This window comes from Cupressus sempervirens, chromosome 1 (assembly GCF_028749045.1).
Source record: "Cupressus sempervirens isolate cs-2001-9-10 chromosome 1, ASM2874904v1, whole genome shotgun sequence".
Classification (NCBI taxonomy): Eukaryota; Viridiplantae; Streptophyta; class Pinopsida; order Cupressales; family Cupressaceae; genus Cupressus; species Cupressus sempervirens.
In genome coordinates, this window is record NC_143118.1 from 609,589,869 (window position 1) to 609,610,110 (window position 20,242).

The window sequence follows — 20,242 nt, forward strand, 5'->3', positions numbered from 1 at the left end:
TCGCCGAGTCACCTCGCGAAGTTGACTCTTTAAGTGCGCTCACCAAGTCGACTCACCATCTCGCCTCGATAAGTTGGCTTGCCGAGTTACCCCACCAAGCCGTCGCCTCTTTAAGCCCGCTCACCGTGTCAGCTCGTCAGGTCGGCTCACCAAGTCGACTAATCAAGTAGGCCCACCAAGTCGCCTCAAGGATAGCTCCTCACCGTGAGTCGCCTCACCATGTTGACTCAATCAGTCGCCTCACCATGTTGACTCTTTGAGCCCGCTCGCCAGGTCGCCTCACCAAGTCGACTCGAGTACGTTGCCAAGTCGACTCTTTAAGTTCGCTCGCCAGGTCGACTCGCCAAGTCAGCTCACCATGTCATCTCAACGAACCAACTCGCCGAGTCGCCTCACCACGTCGGCTCTCTAATACCACTCGCCAAGTCGCCCCACCAACTCGCCCCGTTAGGCCCACTCGCCACATCGCCCTGTTAGGCCCACTCTCACCAAGTGGACTCTTTAAGTCTGCTCATAAAGTCGAGCCACCAAGTACTCTCACCAAGTCGACTCTTTAAGTCCTTTCATCGAGTCACCCCACCAAGTACTCTCGCCAAGTCAACTCTTTAGGTCCGTTCGTAGAGTCACCCCACCAAGTCGACCCTTCAAGTGCGTTCATCAAGTCACCCCACCAAGTCGACTCTTTAAGTTCACTCATCAAGCCACCCCGCCAGGTCAGCCCACAAATTACTCTCACCAAGTCGACTCTTTAAGTTCGTTCATCAAGTCACCTCGCCAGGTCGGCCCACCAAGTGGACTCTTTAAGTTCGCTCATGAAGTCACTCTGCCAAGTCGGCCCACCAGGTCGACTCTTTAAGTTCGTTCATCAAGTCACCCCGCCAGGTCAGCCCACCAACTACTCTCACCAAGTCGACTCTTTAAGTTTGCTCACCAAGTCACCCCGCCAGGTCGGCCCACCAAGTACTCTCACCAGGTCGACTCTTTAGGTTTGTTCATCAGGTCACCCCACCGAGTACTCTCACCAAGTCGACTCTTTAAGTTCGTTCATCAAGTCGCCCCGCCAGGTCGGCCCACCAACTACTCTCACCAAGTCGACCCTTTAAGTTAGGTCATCAACTCACCCCGCCAGGTCGGCCCACCAAGTACTCTCACAAAGTCAACTCTTTAGGTTCGTTCATCAATTCACCCCGCCAGCTCGGCCCACCAAGTTCTCTCACCAGGTCGACTCTTTAAGTTCGTTCATCAAGTCACCCCGCCAGTTCGACCCACCAAGTACTCTCACAAAGTCGACTCTCTAAGTTCGTTCATCAAGTCACCCTGCCAGGTCAGCCCACCAAGTACTCTCACCAAGTCACCCCGCTAGTTCGGCCCACCAAGTCGACTCTTTAAGTTCGTTCATCAAGTCACCCGGCCAAGTCGGCCCACCAAGTCGACTCTTTAAGTCCGTTCATCAAGTCACCCCGCCAGGTCAGCCCACCAACTACTCTCACCAAGTCGACTCTTTAAGTTTGCTCACCAAGTCACCCCGCCAGGTCGGCCCACCAAGTACTCTCACCAGGTCGACTCTTTAGGTTTGTTTATCAGGTCAGCCCACCGAGTACTCTCACCAAGTCGACTCTTTAAGTTCGTTCATCAAGTCGCCCCGCCAGGTCGGCCCACCAACTACTCTCACCAAGTCGACCCTTTAAGTTAGGTCATCAACTCACCCCGCCAGGTCGGCCCACCAAGTACTCTCACAAAGTCGACTCTTTAGGTTCGTTCATCAATTCACCCCGCCAGCTCGGCCCACCAAGTTCTCTCACCAGGTCGACTCTTTAAGTTCGTTCATCAAGTCACCCCGCCAGTTCGACCCACCAAGTACTCTCACAAAGTCGACTCTCTAAGTTCGTTCATCAAGTCACCCTGCCAGGTCAGCCCACCAAGTACTCTCACCAAGTCACCTCGCTAGTTCGACCCACCAAGTCGACTCTTTAAGTTCGTTCATCAAGTCACCCAGCCAAGTCGGTCCACCAAGTCGACTCTTTAAGTCCGTTCATCAAGTCACGTGACCAGGTCAGCCCACCGAGTACTCTCGCCAAGTCGACTCTTTAAGTTTGTTCATCAAGTCACCCGGCCAGGTCGGCCCACCAAGTCACCAAGTACTCTCACCAAGTCGACTCTCTAAGTCCGTTCATCAAGTCACCCCGCCAGGTCGGCCCAGCAAGTCGAATCTTTAAGTCCGTTCATCAAGTCACCCCACCAAGTACTCTAACCAAGTCGATTCTTCGAGTGCGTTCATCAAGTCACCCGACCAACTACTCTCACCAAGTCGACTCTTTAACTATGTTCATCAAGTCACCCCACCAAGCACTCTCACCACGTCAACTCTTTAGGTCCGTTCATAAAGTCACCCCACCAAGTCGACCCTTCAAGTGCGTTCATCAAGTCACCCCACCAAGTACTCTCACCAATTCGACTCTTTAAGTCTTTTCATCAAGTCACCACACCAAGTACTCTCACCAAGTCAACTCTTTAGGACCGTTCATCAAGTCACCTCGCCAAGTCGACCCTTGAAGTCCGTTCATGAAGTCACCCCACCAAGTACTCCCACCAAGTCGACTCTTTAAGTCAGTTCACGAAGTCACCCAACCAGGTCGGCCCACCAAGGACTCTCACCAAGTCGACTCACCAAGTCTGTTCATCAGGTCACCCCACCGAGTACTCTCACCAAGTCAACTCTTTAGGTCCGTTCATCAAGTCACCCCGCAAAGTCGACCCTCTAAGTTTGTTCATCGAGTCACCCGACCAAGTCGACTGTTTAAGTCCTTTCATCAAGTCACCCCGCCAAGCCGACTCTTTAAGTCCGTTCATCAAGTCGCCAGAACAACTACTCTCACCAAGTCGACTCTATAAGTCCGTTCATCAAGTCGGCCCACCAAGTACTCCCACCAAGTCGACTCTTTAAGTCCGTTCATCAGTTCACCCCGCCAAGTACTCTCACCAAGTCAACTCTTTAGGTCTGTTCATCGAGTCACCCCGCCAAGTCGACCCTTTAAGTCCGTCCATCAAGTCGCTCCGCCAAGTACTCTCACCAAGTCGACCCTTTAAGTCCTTTCATCAAGTCACCCCACCAAGTCGACTCTTCAAGTCCGTTCATCAAGTCACCAGAACAAGTAATCTAACCAAGTCGACTCTTTAAGTCCGTCCATAAAGTCACCCCACCAGGTCGGCCCACCAAGTACTCCCACCAAGCCGACTCTTTATGTTCGTTCATCAGTTCAGCCCACCAAGTACTCTCACCAAGTTGACTCTTTAAGTCTGCTCATCAAGTCGAGCCAGCAGGTACTCTCACCAAGTCGACTCTTTGAGTCCGTTCATCAAGTCGCCCCACCAAGTACTCTAACCAAGTCGATTCTTCAAGTGCGTTCATCAAGTCGCCCCACCAAGTACTCTCACCAAGTCGACTCTTTAAGTCCTTTCATCGAGTCACCCCGCCAAGTAATCTCACCAAGTCAACTCTTTAGGTCCGTTCATAGAGTCACCCCACCAAGTCGACCCTTCAAGTGCGTTCATCAAGTCTCCCCGCCAGGTCGGCCCACGAAGTCGAATCTCTAAGTCCGTTCATCAAGTCACCGTCCCGATCTGGCCGAGCCGTTCTGGCCGAGCCATGCTGGCCGAGCCGATCTGGGCGAGCCGATCTGGGCGAGCCGATCTGGCCGAGCCGTTCTGGGCAAGCCATGCTGGCCGAGCCGATCTGGGCGACCCGTTCTGGGCGAGCCGATCTGGGCGACCCGTTCTGGCCGAGCCATGCTGGCCGAGCCGTTCCGGCCGAGCCATGCTGGCCGAGCCGATCTGGGCGAGCCGATCTGGGCGAGCCGTTCTGGCCGAGCCTTGCTGGCCGAGCCGATCTGGGCGAGCCGTTCTGGCCGAGCCGATCTGGGCGAGCCGTTCTGGCCGAGCCTTGCTGGCCGAGCCGATCTGGGCGAGCCGTTCTGGCCGAGCCATGCTGGCCGAGCCGATCTGGGCGAGCCGTTCTGGCCGAGCCGTTCTGGCCGAGCCGATCTGGCCGATCTCCAAAAACGGTGTCGTGGATGGCTGTTTGGTCGCCTCTGTGCCAACTCGATCGGCACAACATTGGGAATGGTTCGACAGCGGTTGTCGTTCCAATGTGTCATCGGGATGTCTTGGAACGCGGCCTTTCAAGGGCGAGCTCGCGTCTAGCACTTGGATTGTGCGTCGTCACAAGTGATTGGGGAGATCTCTCTGTGAACGGCGGCATGTGCGATTGCAAGAGAAAATTGACTTAGTAGTCGGAGCATTGGCCTCGGGCCATTGTGACGGCCTTGCAATTTCTCTATAATTGCAACCTATGTTTGCGCAGTAGTAGAGTTTGCACGTTAGATTGGCCTTTGTTCTTGACAGTTCGAAGTACTCTCACCAAGTCAGCAAGTCACCATGCTGGCCGAGCCGATCTGGCCGAGCCGATCTGGGCGAGCCATTCTGGCCGACCCGATCTGGCCGAGCCGTTCTGGGCAAGCCATGCTGGCCGAGCCGATCTGGGCGACCCGTTCTGGCCGAGCCGTTCTGGGCGAGCCGTTCTGGCCGAGCCATGCTGGCCGAGCCGATCTGGGCGAGCCGTTCTGGCCGAGCCTTGCTGGCCGAGCCGATCTGGGCGAGCCGTTCTGGCCGAGCCATGCTGGCCGAGCCGTGCTGGCCGAGCCATGCTGGCCGAGCCGATCTGGCCAATCTCCAAAAACGGTGTCGTGGATGGCTGTTTGGTCGCCTCTGTGCCAACTCGATCGGCACAGCATTGGGAATGGTTCGACAGCGGTTGTCGTTCCAATGTGTCATCGGGATGTCTTGGAACGCGGCCTTTCAAGGGCGAGCTCGCGTCTAGCACTTGGATTGTGCGTCGTCACAAGTGATTGGGGAGATCTCTCTGTGAACGGCGGCATGTGCGATTGCAAGAGAAAATTGACTTAGTGGTCGGAGCATTGGCCTCGGGCCATTGTGACGGCCTTGCAATTTCTCTATAATTGCAACCTATGTTTGCGCAGTAGCAGAGTTTGCACGTTAGATTGGCCTTTGTTCTTGACAGTTCGAAGTACTCTCACCAAGTCAGCAAGTCACCATGCTGGCCGAGCCGATCTGGCCGAGCCGATCTGGGCGAGCCATTCTGGGCGAGCCGATCTGGGCGAGCTCCAAAAACGGTGTCGTGGATTGCTGTTTGGTCACATTTTTCATTGAATTGGATTTTTAAGGGAGTTGTCCGCGCTATCGCAGATTTCTAATGCAGAGCGAGCCTCGCACTAATAGCTTATATAGGAGAGGTTGTTGCCGCGAGCCTCTCCCGTGCCCCTTTCATTCATTCAACATTGGTGTCTAGGCGGATCGGATTGTTGGGTTTTCAAACGGTGTATGCCGATGTTGAATGAATGGAATGGGCATGAAGCGATCTCAGTGCTTTTCCTCGGCTCTCCTTTAGATCATGTTTTGCGATGACTCAATTTTGGAAAATGTGAGGCAGCGGTTGCCGATCCATGGCGTGTGTTTTTGGTGGTTTTAAAACTTGATCTAAACGTGAGGCCTTGTCTAGCACTCCGGCGTTGCTTGGTATAATGGCAATTTGCTATGGGTGCTCGGCGCTCTAGCAATTTGTCATGTTGTACTTATCGCGGCTACATGGGAGCTTTAATATCGAAAGCTCTCGGCGAAAAATGGTGGCCGAGCCATGCTGGCCGACCCGATCTGGCTTAGCCGTTTTCGTCGACCCGATCTGGCTCTCGTTTCTCACTCCATCGGCACAAATTCGGGAGTTGTTCGACAGCGGTTGTCGTTCCAATGTGTCATTGCGGTGATCTGGAGAGCGATGCTAAGTGCAGGAGCTTGCGTCTAGCATTTGGGGATGTTTGTGCAAGCGAGCAGGGGAGCTTCTCTCATCGGAACCTCTCCGTGGCCTTTGAATATAGGCCCAGTGCCGACGATATCGATGGATACGAGCCTTGGATTATAAAATTGTTCAGCTAACATTGGTTTTTGTGAGAGATGGGTACGAAAGCACTTCCCGATCGATACGCGGGAGTTCCCTAAGATCGCCTCTGTGCCAACTCGATCGGCACAACATTGGGAATGGTTCGACAGCGGTTGTCGTTCCAATGTGTCATCGGGATGTCTTGGAACGCGGCCTTTCAAGGGCGAGCTCGCGTCTAGCACTTGAATTGTGCGTCGTCACAAGTGAATGGGGAGATCTCTCTGTGAACGGCGGCATGGCGATTGCAAGAGAAAATTGACTTAGTAGTCGGAGCATTGGCCTCGGGCCATTGTGACGGCCTTGCAATTTCTCTATAATTGCAACCTATGTTTGCGCAGTAGCAGAGTTTGCATGTTAGATTGGCCTTTGTTCTTGACAGTTCGAAGTACTCTCACCGAGTCAGCAAGTCACCATGCTGGCCGAGCCGATCTGGCCGAGCCATGCTCGCCGAGCCGATCTGGGCGAGCCATTCTGGCCGAGCCGATCTGGGCGAGCTCCAAAAACGGTGTCGTGGATGGCTGTTTGGTCACATTTTTCATTGAATTGGATTTTTAAGGATTTTGTCCGCGCTGTCGCAGATTTCTAATGCAGAGCGAGCCTCGCACTAATAGCTTATATAGGAGAGGTTGTTGCCGCGAGCCTCTCCCGTGCCCCTTTCATTCATTCAACATTGGTGTCTAGGCGGATCGGATTGTTGGGTTTTCAAACGGTGTATGCCGATGTTGAATGAATGAAAGGGGCATGAAGCGATCTCAGTGCTTTTCCTCGGCTCTCCTTTAGATCATGTTTTGCGATGACTCAATTTTGGAAAAGGTGAGGCAGCGGTTGCCGATCCATGGCGTGTGTTTTTTGGTGGTTTTAAAACTTGATCTAAACGTGAGCCCTTGTCTAGCACTCCGGCGTTGCTTGGTATAATGGCAATTTGCTATGGGTGCTCGGCGCTCTAGCAATTTGTCATGGTGTACTTATCGCGGCTACATGGGAGCTTTAATATCGAAAGCTCTCGGCGAAAAATGGTGGCCGAGCCATGCCGGCCGACCCGATCTGGCTTAGCCGTTTTCGTCGACCCGATCTGGCTCTTCTTTCTCACTCCATCGGCACAAATTCGGGAGTTGTTCGACAGCGGTTGTCGTTCCAATGTGTCATTGCGGTGATCTGGAGAGCGATGCTAAGGGCTGGAGCTTGCGTCTAGCATTTGGGGATGTTTGTGCAAGAGAGCAGGTGAGCTTCTCTTATCGGAACCTCTCCGCGGCCTTTGAATATAGACCCAGTGCCGACGATATCGATGGATACGAGCCTTGGATTCTAAAATTGTTCAGCTAACATTGGTTTTTGTGAGAGATGGGTACGAAAGCACTTCCCGATCGATTCGCGGGAGCTCCCTAAGATCGCCTCTGTGCCAACTCGATCGGCACAACATTGGGAATGGTTCGACAGCGGTTGTCGTTCCAATGTGTCATCGGGATGTCTTGGAACGCGGCCTTTCAAGGGCGAGATCGCGTCTAGCACTTGGATTGTGCGTCGTCACAAGTGAATGGGGAGATCTCTCTGTGAACGGCGGCATGGTGATTGCAAGAGAAAATTGACTTAGTAGTCGGAGCATTGGCCTCGGGCCATTGTGACGGCCTTGCAATTTCTCTATAATTGCAACCTATGTTTGCGCAGTAGCAGAGTTTGCATGTAAGATTGGCCTTTGTTCTTGACAGTTCCAGGAGATGACCTCCGGAACTTCTGGATTGGGCCCCTTCAAGGTGAAATTCATCCAGTTGATCGGATGAGCTCGATGACCATTTCACTCCCTTGGCTCCATGAATTCAAATCCCATCCAGCTGCCGTGAAGCCATCCCGATTTTGCTATGCGAGGGCTCTCTCCCCAGAGTCGTTCTCTTCGCAACAACTTCTTTGGCAAAAAAATTTCGGAATGGTTCGGCAGCGGTTGTCGTTCCAATGGTGCCGTTGTGGTGGTTGCCTGGGCAGCGATCTGAAGGGCGAGCCGTCGTCTAGCAGTTGGGCTGCGCATCACGGGTGACAAGGGAGCCTTTGTAATCGGAAGCTCCCCGTGACCATTCGATGAGAAGAGCCATTGCTTGTGTGAGCAAGGACGAATGCAGCCTCGGATTCCAAACGAAATCAACGACATCGGATCTATATATAAGAGCGGAATGAAGCAGCAGCCCGTTTGCCATGCGCGGCTCCCCAAACTTGCTCGTCTTTCTCACTCCATCGGCACAAATTCGGGAGTTGTTCAACAGCGGTTGTCGTTCCAATGTGTCATTGCGGCGATCTGGAGAGCGATGCTAAGGGCGGGAGCTTGTGTCTAGCATTTGGGATGTTTGTGCGAGCGAGCAGGGGAGCTTCTCTTATCGGAACCTCTCCGTGGCCTTTGAATATATAGACCCAGTGCCGACGATATCGATGGATACGAGCCTTGGATTCTAAATTTGTTCACAGCTAAGATTGGTTTTTGTGAGAGATGGGTACGAAAGCACATCCCGATTGCTACGCGGGAGCTCCCTAAGGTCGCCTCTGTGCCAACTCGATCGGCACAACATTGGGAATGGTTCGACAGCGGTTGTCGTTCCAATGCGTCATCGGGGGATGTCTTGGGAAGTGGCCTGGCCTTTCAAGGGCGAGCTCGCGTCTATCACTTGGATTGTGCGTCGCGTCGCAAGTGAATGGGGAGATCTCTCTGTGAACGGCGGCATGGTGATTGCAAGAGAAAATTGACTTAGTCGGAGCATTGGCCTCGGGCCACTGTGATGGCCTGGCAATTTCTCTTTAATTGCAACCTATGTTTGCGCAGTAGCAGAGTTTGCAAGTAAGACGGTCCTTGTTCTTGAGAGTTCCAGGAGATGACCTCCGGAACTTTTGGATTGGGCCCCTTCAAGGTGAAATTCATCCAGTTGATCGGATGAGCTCGATGACCATTTCAGTCCCTTGGCTCCATGAATTCACATCTCCTAACCGACGACAATCTTTTGCTCCTTAGACGACCTCATAATAAATTGGGTCGTGGATGGCTGTTTGGTCAGGATTTTCAACGATTTGGATTTTTATGGCGGATGTCGGCGTGTTCGCTAATTTCTAATGCAGAGCGAGCCTCGCACTAATAGCTTATATAGGAGAGGTTGTTGCCGCGAACCTCTCCCGTGCCCCTCTCATTGATTCAACGGCGGTGTCGAGGCGGATGGAAATGTCGGATTTTGAAACGGTGGACGCCGACGTTGAATCAATTGGAGGGGCATGAAGCCCACCCTCGAGGTGCTATTCCTCGACTCTCCTTTAGATCATGTTTTCTTGTCACTCAGCTGGCGCAATTTCGGAAAAAGCAGTTGGGCTGCGCGTCACGAGTGACAAGGGAGCCTTTGTGATCGGAAGCTCCCCGTGGCCATTCGATGAGAAGAGCCATTGCTTGTGTGAGCAAGGACGAATGCAGCCTCGGATTCCAAACGAAATCAACGACATCGGATCTATATACAAGAGCGGAATGAAGCAGCAGCCCGTTTGCGATGCGCGGCTCCCCAAAGTTGCTATTCTTTCTCACTCCATCGGGGCACAAATTCGGGAGTTGTTCGACAGCGGTCGTCGTTCCAATGGTGTCATTGCGGCGAAATTTGTTCACAGCTAAGATTGGTTTTTGTGAGAGATGGGTATGAAAGCACATCCCGATTGCTACGCGGGAGCTCCCTAAGGTCGCCTCTGTGCCAACTCGATCGGCACAACATTGGGAATGGTTCGACAGCGGTTGTCGTTCCAATGTGTCATCGGGGGATGTCTTGGAAAGTGGTCTTTCTTTCACTGAATGGGGGATGTCTTGGAAAGTGGTCTTTCTTTCAAGGGCGAGCTCGCGTCTAGCACTTGGACTGTGCGTCGCGTCACAAGTGAATGGGGAGATCTCTCTGTGAACGGCGGCATGGTGATTGCAAGAGAAAATTGACTTGGTCGGAGCCATTGGCCTCGGGCCATTGTGACGGCCTCGCAATTTCTCTTTAATTGCAACCTATGTTTGCGCAGTAGCAGAGTTTGCATGTAAGATGGGCCTTGTTCTCGAGAGTTCCAGGAGATGACCTCCGGAACTTTTGGATTGGGCCCCTTCAAGGTGAAATTCATCCAGCTCGATGACCATTTCAGTCCCTCGGCTCCATGAACTCACATCTCCCAACCGATGACAATCTTTTGCTCCTCTGCCGACCTCATAAAAAATTGGGTCGTGAATGGCTGTTTGGTAGGAATTTTAAAGGATTTGGATTTTCAAGGCGGATGTCGGTGTGTTCGCTAATTTCTAATGCAGAGCGAGCCTCGCACTAATAGCTTATATAGGAGAGGTGGTTGCCGCGAGCCTCTCCCGTGCCCCTCTCATTGATTCAACGCCGGTGTCAAGGCGGATGGATATGTCGGATTTTGAAACGGTGGACGCCGACGTTGAATCAATTAGAGGGGCATGAAGCCCACCCTGGATGTGCTATTCCTCGACTCTCCTTTAAATCATGTTTTCTTCTCGCTCAGCTTGGCGCAATTTCGGAAAAAGGTTTTGGCAGCGGTTGCCATCCCTCACCGCGTCTACTTGGTGATTTTAAAACTCGATCTAAAACGGGAGCCCTCGCCTAGCACCTCCGTCCGGTGTTGCTCGGGTATTGCATAAAATTATGCCAACGGCGCGAATCCCCCAACGAATGCCTACGCTTGGACCCTCTCTTAGATCACCTTCTTCGATCACTCGACCGACGCAACTACGGAAGAGACTTGGCAGCGGTTGCCATTCTACAGCGCGTCTGTTCAGCGATTTCGAAGTTGATCTAATGGCGAGCCCTTGTCTCTAGCCATGAGGTGGGTGCTTGGCGCTCTAGCAAAATTTTTTGCGTGCCTATCGCGGCTACAATGGGAGAGGTGGTTGCCGCGAGCCTCTCCCGTGCCCCCCTCATTGATTCAACGCCGCTGTCAGGGCGGATGGATATGTCGGATTTCGAAACGGTGGACGCCGACGTTGAATCAATTAGAGGGGCATGAAGCCCACCCTCGAGGGTGCTATTCCTGGACTCTCCTTTAGATCATGTTTTCTTGTCACTCAGCTGGCGCAATTTCGGAAAAAGGTTTGGCAGCGGTTGCCAGCCCTCACCGCGTCTACTCGGTGATTTTAAAACTCGATCTAAAACGGGAGCCCTCGTCTAGCACCTCCGTCCGGTGTTGCTCGGGTATTGCATAAATTTATGCCATCGGCGCGAATCCCCCAACGAATGCCTACGCTTGGACCCTCTCTTAGATCACCTTCTTCGATCACTCGACCGACGCAACTACGGAAGAGACTTGGCAGCGGTTGCCATTCTACAGCGCGTCTGTTCAGCGATTTCGAAGTTGATCTAATGGCGAGCCCTTGTCTCTAGGCATGAGGTGGGTGCTTGGCGCTCTAGCAAAACTTTTTGCGTGCCTATCGCGGCTACAACGGGAGAGGTGGTTGCCGCGAGCCTCTCCCGTGCCCCCCTCATTGATTCAACGCCGCTGTCAGGGCGGATGGATATGTCGGATTTTGAAACGGTGGACGCCGACGTTGAATCAATTAGAGGGGCATGAAGCCCACCCTCGAGGGTGCTATTCCTGGTCTCTCCTTTAGATCATGTTTTCTTGTCACTCAGCTGGCGCAATTTCGGAAAAAGGTTTGGCAGCGGTTGCCAGCCCTCACCGCGTCTACTCGGTGATTTTAAAACTCGATCTAAAACGGGAGCCCTCGTCTAGCACCTCCGTCCGGTGTTGCTCGGGTATTGCATAAATTTATGCCATCGGCGCGAATCCCCCAACGAATGCCTACGCTTGGACTCTCTCTTAGATCACCTTCTTCGATCACTCGACCGACGCAACTACGGAAGAGACTTGGCAGCGGTTGCCATTCTACAGCGCGTCTGTTCAGCGATTTCGAAGTTGATCTAATGGCGAGCCCTTGTCTCTAGCCATGAGGTGGGTGCTTGGCGCTCTAGCAAAATTTTTTGCGTGCCTATCGCGGCTACAACGGGAGAGGCGGTTGCCGCGAGCCTCTCCCGTGCCCCCCTCATTGATTCAACGCCGCTGTCAGGGCGGATGGATATGTCGGATTTTGAAACGGTGGACGGCGACGTTGAATCAATTAGAGGGGCATGAAGCCCACCCTCGAGGGTGCTATTCCTGGGCTCTCCTTTAGATCATGTTTTCTTGTCACTCGGCTGGCGCAATTTCGGAAAAAGGTTTGGCAGCGGTTGCCAGCCCTCACCGCGTCTACTAGGTGATTTTAAAACTCGATCTAAAACGGGAGCCCTCGTCTAGCACCTCCGTCCGGTGTTGCTCGGGTATTGCATAAATTTATGCCATCGGCGCGAATCCCCCAACGAATGCCTACGCTTGGACCCTCTCTTAGATCACCTTCTTCGATCACTCGACCGACGCAACTACGGAAGAGACTTGGCAGCGGTTGCCATTCTACAGCGCGTCTGTTCAGCGATTTCGAAGTTGATCTCATGGCGAGCCCTTGTCTCTAGGCATGAGGTGGGTGCTTGGCGCTCTAGCAAAATTTTTTTGCGTGCCTATCGCGGCTACAAGGGGAGAGGTGGTTGCCGCGAGCCTCTCCCGTGCCCCCCTCATTGATTCAACGCCGCTGTCAGGGCGGATGGATATGTCGGATTTTGAAACGGTGGACGGCGACGTTGAATCAATTAGAGGGGCATGAAGCCCACCCTCGAGGGTGCTATTCCTGGACTCTCCTTTAGATCATGTTTTCTTGTCACTCAGCTGGCGCAATTTCGGAAAAAGGTTTGGCAGCGGTTGCCAGCCCTCACCGCGTCTACTCGGTGATTTTAAAACTCGATCTAAAACGGGAGCCCTCGTCTAGCACCTCCGTCCGGTGTTGCTCGGGTATTGCATAAATTTATGCCATCGGCGCGAATCCCCCAACGAATGCCTACGCTTGGACCCTCTCTTAGATCACCTTCTTCGATCACTCGACCGACGCAACTACGGAAGAGACTTGGCAGCGGTTGCCATTCTACAGCGCGTCTGTTCAGCGATTTCGAAGTTGATCTAATGGCGAGCCCTTGTCTCTAGCCATGAGGTGGGTGCTTGGCGCTCTAGCAAAATTTTTTGCGTGCCTATCGCGGCTACAACGGGAGAGGTGGTTGCCGCGAGCCTCTTCCGTGCCCCCCTCATTGATTCAACGCCGCTGTCAGGGCGGATGGATATGTCGGATTTTGAAACGGTGGACGCCGACGTTGAATCAATTAGAGGGGCATGAAGCACACCCTCGAGGGTGCTATTCCTGGGCTCTCCTTTAGATCATGTTTTCTTGTCACTCAGCTGGCGCAATTTCGAAAAAAGGTTTGGCAGCGGTTGCCAGCCCTCACCGCTTCTACTTGGTGATTTTAAAACTCGATCTAAAACGGGAGCCCTCGTCTAGCACCTCCGTCCGGTGTTGCTCGGGTAATGCATAAATTTATGCCATCGGCGCGAATCCCCCAACGAATGCCTACGCGTGGACCCTCTCTTAGATCACCTTCTTCGATCACTCGACCGACGCAACTACGGAAGAGACTTGGCAGCGGTTGCCATTCTACAGCGCGTCTGTTCAGCGATTTCGAAGTTGATCTAATGGCGAGCCCTTGTCTCTAGGCATGAGGTGGGTGCTTGGCGCTCTAGCAAAATTTTTTTGCGTGCCTATCGCGGCTACAAGGGGAGAGGTGGTTTCCGCGAGCCTCTCCCGTGCCCCCCTCATTGATTCAACGCCGCTGTGAGGGCGGATGGATATGTCGGACTTTGAAACGGTGGACGGCGACGTTGAATCAATTAGAGGGGCATGAAGCCCACCCTCGAGGGTGCTATTCCTGGACTCTCCTTTAGATCATGTTTTCTTGTCACTCAGCTGGCGCAATTTCGGAAAAAGGTTTGGCAGCGGTTGCCAGCCCTCACCGCGTCTACTCGGTGATTTTAAAACTCGATCTAAAACGGGAGCCCTCGTCTAGCACCTCCGTCCGGTGTTGCTCGGGTATTGCATAAATTTATGCCATCGGCGCGAATCCCCCAACGAATGCCTACGCTTGGACCCTCTCTTAGATCACCTTCTTCGATCACTCGACCGACGCAACTACGGAAGAGACTTGGCAGCGGTTGCCATTCTACAGCGCGTCTGTTCAGCGATTTCGAAGTTGATCTAATGGCGAGCCCTTGTCTCTAGGCATGAGGTGGGTGCTTGGCGCTCTAGCAAAATTTTTTGCGTGCCTATCGCGGCTACAACGGGAGAGGTGGTTGCCGCGAGCCTCTCCCGTGCCCCCCTCATTGATTCAACGCCGCTGTCAGGGCGGATGGATATGTCGGATTTTGAAACGGTGGACGGCGACGTTGAATCAATTAGAGGGGCATGAAGCCCACCCTCGAGGGTGCTATTCCTGGACTCTCCTTTAGATCATGTTTTCTTGTCACTCAGCTGGCGCAATTTCGGAAAAAGGTTTGGCAGCGGTTGCCAGCCCTCACCGCGTCTACTCGGTGATTTTAAAACTCGATCTAAAACGGGAGCCCTCGTCTAGCACCTCCGTCCGGTGTTGCTCGGGTATTGCATAATTTTTTGCTATCGGCGCGAAACCCCCAACGAATCCCTAGCCTTGGACTCTCTCTTAGGTCACCTTCTTCGATCACTCGACCGACGCAATTACGGAAGAGGCTTGGCAGCGGTTGCCATTCCACAGCGCGTCTGTTCAGCGATTTCGAAGTTGATCTACTAATGGCGAGCCCTTGTCTAGCCATGAGGTGGGTGCTTGGGGCTCTAGCAATTTTTTGTGTGCCTATCGCGGCTACAATGGGAGCTTTGGTACCAAAAGTTCTCGTCGACCCTCCCCAATAGAAATCAGTGCTGGTGTTCGCGAAAGACACGTTATTCGGATTTTTGGAATATTGGCACCAGCATCGTTTCTATTGGGAGGGCCGTGAAGCCATCCCGATTTTGCTATGCGAGGGCTCGCCCCCCAGAGTCATTCTCTACGCAACAACTTCTTTGGCACAAAATTTTCAGAATGGTTCGGCAGCGGTTGTCGTTCCAATGGTGCCGTTGTGGTGGTTGCCTGGGCAGCGATCTGAAGGGCGACCCGTCGTCTAGCAGTTGGCCTGCGCATCACGAGTGACAAGGGAGCCTTTGTTATCGGAAGCTCCCCGTGGCCATTCGATTAGAAGAGCCATTGCTTGTTTGAGCAAGGACGAATGCAGCCTCGGATTCCAAACGAAATCAACGATTTCGGATCCTATATAAGAGCGGAATGAAGCAGCAGCACAGCCCGTTTGCTATGCGCGGCTCCCCAAAGTTGCTCTTCTTTCTCACTCCATTGCCACAATTTCGGGAGTTGTTCGACAGCGGTTGTCGTTCCAATGTGTCATTGCGGTGATCTGGAGAGCGATGCTAAGGGCGGGAGCTTGTGTCTAGAATTTGGGATGTTTGTGCGAGCGAGCAGGGGAGCTTCTCTTATCGGAACCTCTCCGTGGCCTTTGAATATATAGACCCAGTGCCGACGATATCGATGGATGCGAGCCCTTGGATTCCAAATTTGTCCACAGCTGACATTGGTTTTTGTGAGAGATGGGCACGAAAGCACATCCCGATTGCTACGCGGGAGCTCCCTAAGGTCGCCTCTGTGCCAACTCGATCGGCACAACATTGGGAATGGTTCGACAGCGGTTGACGTTCCAATGTGTCATCGGGGGATGTCTTGGAAAGTGGTCTTTCTTTCAAGGGCGAGCTCGCGTCTAGACCTTGGATTGTGCGTCGCGTCACAAGTGAATGGGGAGATCTCTCTGTGAACGGCGGCATGGTGATTGCAAGAGAAAATTGACTTTAGTCGGAGCCATTGGCCTCGGGCCATTGTGACGGCCTCGCAATTTCTCTTTAATTGCAACCTATGTTTGCGCAGTAGCAGAGTTTGCATGTAAGATGGGCCTTGTTGTCGAGAGTTCCAGGAGATGACCTCCGGAACTTTTGGATTGGGGGCCCCTTCAAGGTGAAATTCATCCAGTTGATCGGATGAGCTCGATGACCATTTCAGTCCCTCGGCTCCATGAACTCACATCTCCTAACCGATGACAATCTTTTGCTCCTCTGCCGACCCCATAAAAAATTGGGTCGTGAATGGCTGTTTGGTAGGAATTTTAAAGGATTTGGATTTTTAAGGCGGATGTCGGTGTGTTCGCTAATTTCTAATGCAGAGCGAGCCTCGCACTAATAGCTTATATAGGAGAGGTGGTTGCCGCGAGCCTCTCCCGTGCCCCTCTCATTGATTCAACGCCGGTGTCAAGGCGGATGGATATGTCAGATTTTGAAACGGTGGACGCCGACGTTGAATCAATTAGAGGGGCATGGAGCCCACCCCGGATGTGCTATTCCTCGACTCTCCTTTAGATCATGTTTTCTTCTCACTCAGCTGGCGCAATTTCGGAAAAGGGTTTGGCAGCGGTTGCCATCCCTCACCGCGTCTACTCGGTGATTTTAAAACTCGATCTAAAACGGGAGCCCTCGTCTAGCACCTCCGTCCGGTGTTGCTCGGGTATTGCATAAATTTATGCCATCGGCGCGAATCCCCCAACGAAAGCCTACGCTTGGACCCTCTCTTAGATCACCTTCTTCGATCACTCGACCGACGCAACTACGGAAGAGACTTGGCAGCGGTTGCCATTCTACAGCGCGTCTGTTCAGCGATTTCGAAGTTGATCTCATGGCGAGCCCTTGTCTCTAGGCATGAGGTGGGTGCTTGGCGCTCTAGCAAAATTTTTTTGCGTGCCTATCGCGGCTACAAGGGGAGAGGTGGTTGCCGCGAGCCTCTCCCGTGCCCCCCTCATTGATTCAACGCCGCTGTCAGGGCGGATGGATATGTCGGATTTTGAAACGGTGGACGGCGACGTTGAATCAATTAGAGGGGCATGAAGCCCACCCTCGAGGGTGCTATTCCTGGACTCTCCTTTAGATCATGTTTTCTTGTCACTCAGCTGGCGCAATTTCGGAAAAAGGTTTGGCAGCGGTTGCCAGCCCTCACCGCGTCTACTCGGTGATTTTAAAACTCGATCTAAAACGGGAGCCCTCGTCTAGCACCTCCGTCCGGTGTTGCTCGGGTATTGCATAAATTTATGCCATCGGCGCGACTCCCCCAACGAATGCCTACGCTTGGACCCTCTCTTAGATCACCTTCTTCGATCACTCGACCGACGCAACTACGGAAGAGACTTGGCAGCGGTTGCCATTCTACAGCGCGTCTGTTCAGCGATTTCGAAGTTGATCTAATGGCGAGCCCTTGTCTCTAGGCATGAGGTGGGTGCTTGGCGCTCTAGCAAAATTTTTTGCGTGCCTATCGCGGCTACAACGGGAGAGGTGGTTGCCGCGAGCCTCTCCCGTGCCCCCCTCATTGATTCAACGCCGCTGTCAGGGCGGATGGATATGTCGGATTTTGAAACGGTGGACGGCGACGTTGAATCAATTAGAGGGGCATGAAGCCCACCCTCGAGGGTGCTATTCCTGGGCTCTCCTTTAGATCATGTTTTCTTGTCACTCAGCTGGCGCAATTTCGGAAAAAGGTTTGGCAGCGGCTGCCAGCCCTCACCGCGTCTACTCGGTGATTTTAAAACTCGATCTAAAACGGGAGCCCTCGTCTAGCACCTCCGTCCGGTGTTGCTCGGGTATTGCATAAATTTATGCCATCGGCGCGAATCCCCCAACGAATGCCTACGCTTGGACCCTCTCTTAGATCACCTTCTTCGATCACTCGACCGACGCAACTACGGAAGAGACTTGGCAGCGGTTGCCATTCTACAGCGCGTCTGTTCAGCGATTTCGAAGTTTTGATCTAATGGCGAGCCCTTGTCTCTAGGCATGAGGTGGGTGCTTGGCGCTCGAGCAAAATTTTTTGCGTGCCTATCGCGGCTACGATGGGAGAGGTGGTTGCCGCGAGCCTCTCCCGTGCCCTCCTCATTGATTCAACGCCGCTGTCAGGGCGGATGGAAATGTCGGATTTTGAAACGGTGGACGGCGACGCTGAATCAATTAGAGGGGCATGAAGCCCACCCTCGAGGGTGCTATTCCTGGACTCTCCTTTAGATCATGTATTCTTGTCACTCAGCTGGCGCAATTTCGGAAAAAGGTTTGGCAGCGGTTGCCAGCCCCTCACCGCGTCTACTTGGTGATTTTAAAACTCGATCTAAAACGGGAGCCCTCGTCTTGCACCTCCGTCCGGTGTTGCTCGGGTATTGCACAAATTTTTGCCATCGGCGCGAATCCCCCAACGAATGCCTACACGCTTGGACCCTCTCTTAGATCACCTTCTTCGATCACTCGACCGACGCAATTACGGAAGAGACTTGGCAGCGGTTGCCATTCTACACCGCGTCCGTTATGCGATTTCGAAGTTGATCTAATGGCGAGCCCTTGTCTATAGCAATGAGGTGGGTACTTGGCGCTCTAGCAAAATTTTTTGCGAGCCTATCGCGGCTACAATGGGAGAGGTGGTTGCCGCGAGCCTCTCCCGTGCCCAGCTCATTGATTCAACGCCGCTGTCGGGGCGGATGGATATGTCGGATTTTGAAACGGTGGACGCCGACGTTGAATCAATTAGAAGGGCATGAAGCCCACCTTCGAGGGTGGTGCTATTCCTGGACTCTCCTTTACATCATGTTTTCTTGTCACTCAGCTGGCGCAATTTCGGAAAAAGGTTTGGCAGCGGTTGCCAGCCCTCACCGCGTCTTCTTGGTGATTTTAAAACTCGATCTAAAACGGGAGCCCTCGTCTAGCGGCTCTGTGCCAACTCGATCGGCACAACATTGGGAAATGGTTCGACAGCGGTTGTCGTTCCAATGTGTCATCGGGGGATGCCTTGGAAAGTGGCCTTTCAAGGGCGAGCTCGCGTCTAGCCCTTGGATTGTGCGTCGCGTCACAAGTGAATGGGGGAGATCTCTCTGTGAACGGCGGCATGGTGATTGCAAGAGAAAATTGACTTAGTCGGAGCATTGGCCTCGGGCCATTGTGACGGCCTTGCAATTTCTCTTTAATTGCAACCTATGTTTGCGCAGTAGCAGAGTTTGCATGTAAGATGGGCCTTGTTCTCGAGAGTTCCAGGAGATGACCTCCGGAACTTTTGGATTGGGCCCCTTCAAGGTGAAATTCATCCAACTGATCGGATGAAGCTCGATGTGCTTGTATCTATTCCGAGACGGTAATGATGGTCATTAATCTGTGGCGGTGAGTATTATCCCATTCGGTAATCGCAATGGCGGAGCTGGTGGGAAGTACTTGTCGCTTTGTTTTGATGGATATACCCTATATGTAGGTGTCTGCACGGCTTGCAACACACTGCACATTTGGTGTTCGATTCTAAGATGCGCTTGTTGCTGAGTGTGTATGGAGTTGTATCTTTTAGCCAAGGGCTCCGTCTCATTGGCACGTTCTATCATCGCATTTTTATCCTGCCCGGACGGCAAGAAGGAAAGAGGTGGTTTGGTTGCACGGGTGCATTGCTCGACGTCCCTAATTTCATCAAGGGTCCACCCTCCACCCTAAGTTTTTGCCGATCGGTAGAGCCTTGGGATTGAGAGGGGGGCCGGCGAAAGGTTTGGTTGCCGCATAATTTATTCGCTAGTGCGTTCTCGGTGCGTGCTCGCCTCTTCACTGTCTCATCCTACAGAAGTGCATGGCACTCTGTCGTGACAGCCTTTGTGGTCCGGGCCAGTAGAAGCGTAGAGTATTACCGATAATTTTTGTTTGGATGCGGAAACTCTCCATGCCCTGTCCTGCCCTGTGCGACGATCCGAACGGCTGCGGCTCGTGGGTTCCGCGGGAGATACTCTTCTTCAGCTCCCCCCCTAAAGAGAGCGTTCGGTGTTTGCATTGTGTGGACAAAAGGCCCAAGGCGTTTCATCTCTCTCTTCAGATGCGAAATTCTGGGAGGGCTTGTCGAAGTATGGCCGTTTGTACGGGGTGCACCAAAAAGCGTGTAGGGGGCATATGCCTGGGAAATGGATGTCTCTGAGTGTCCTTACTCGGTCGCGTGCGCGGTGTACATCTTTGCATTACGTCCCTGCTGCGAGCATTTGTGATTCGAGCATTTTTGGGGGAACGGGTTTCGTACGAGATGTTCTTCTCAGGCTCCTGCGAACCAGAGCGCTCGTCTTTGCAATGCTCCGACAAGTGCAGGCCCAACGTGTCTGTCTAGGGGAAGAAATCGCACGAATGCTTTTTGCCGAGATGTGGGTGCTCGC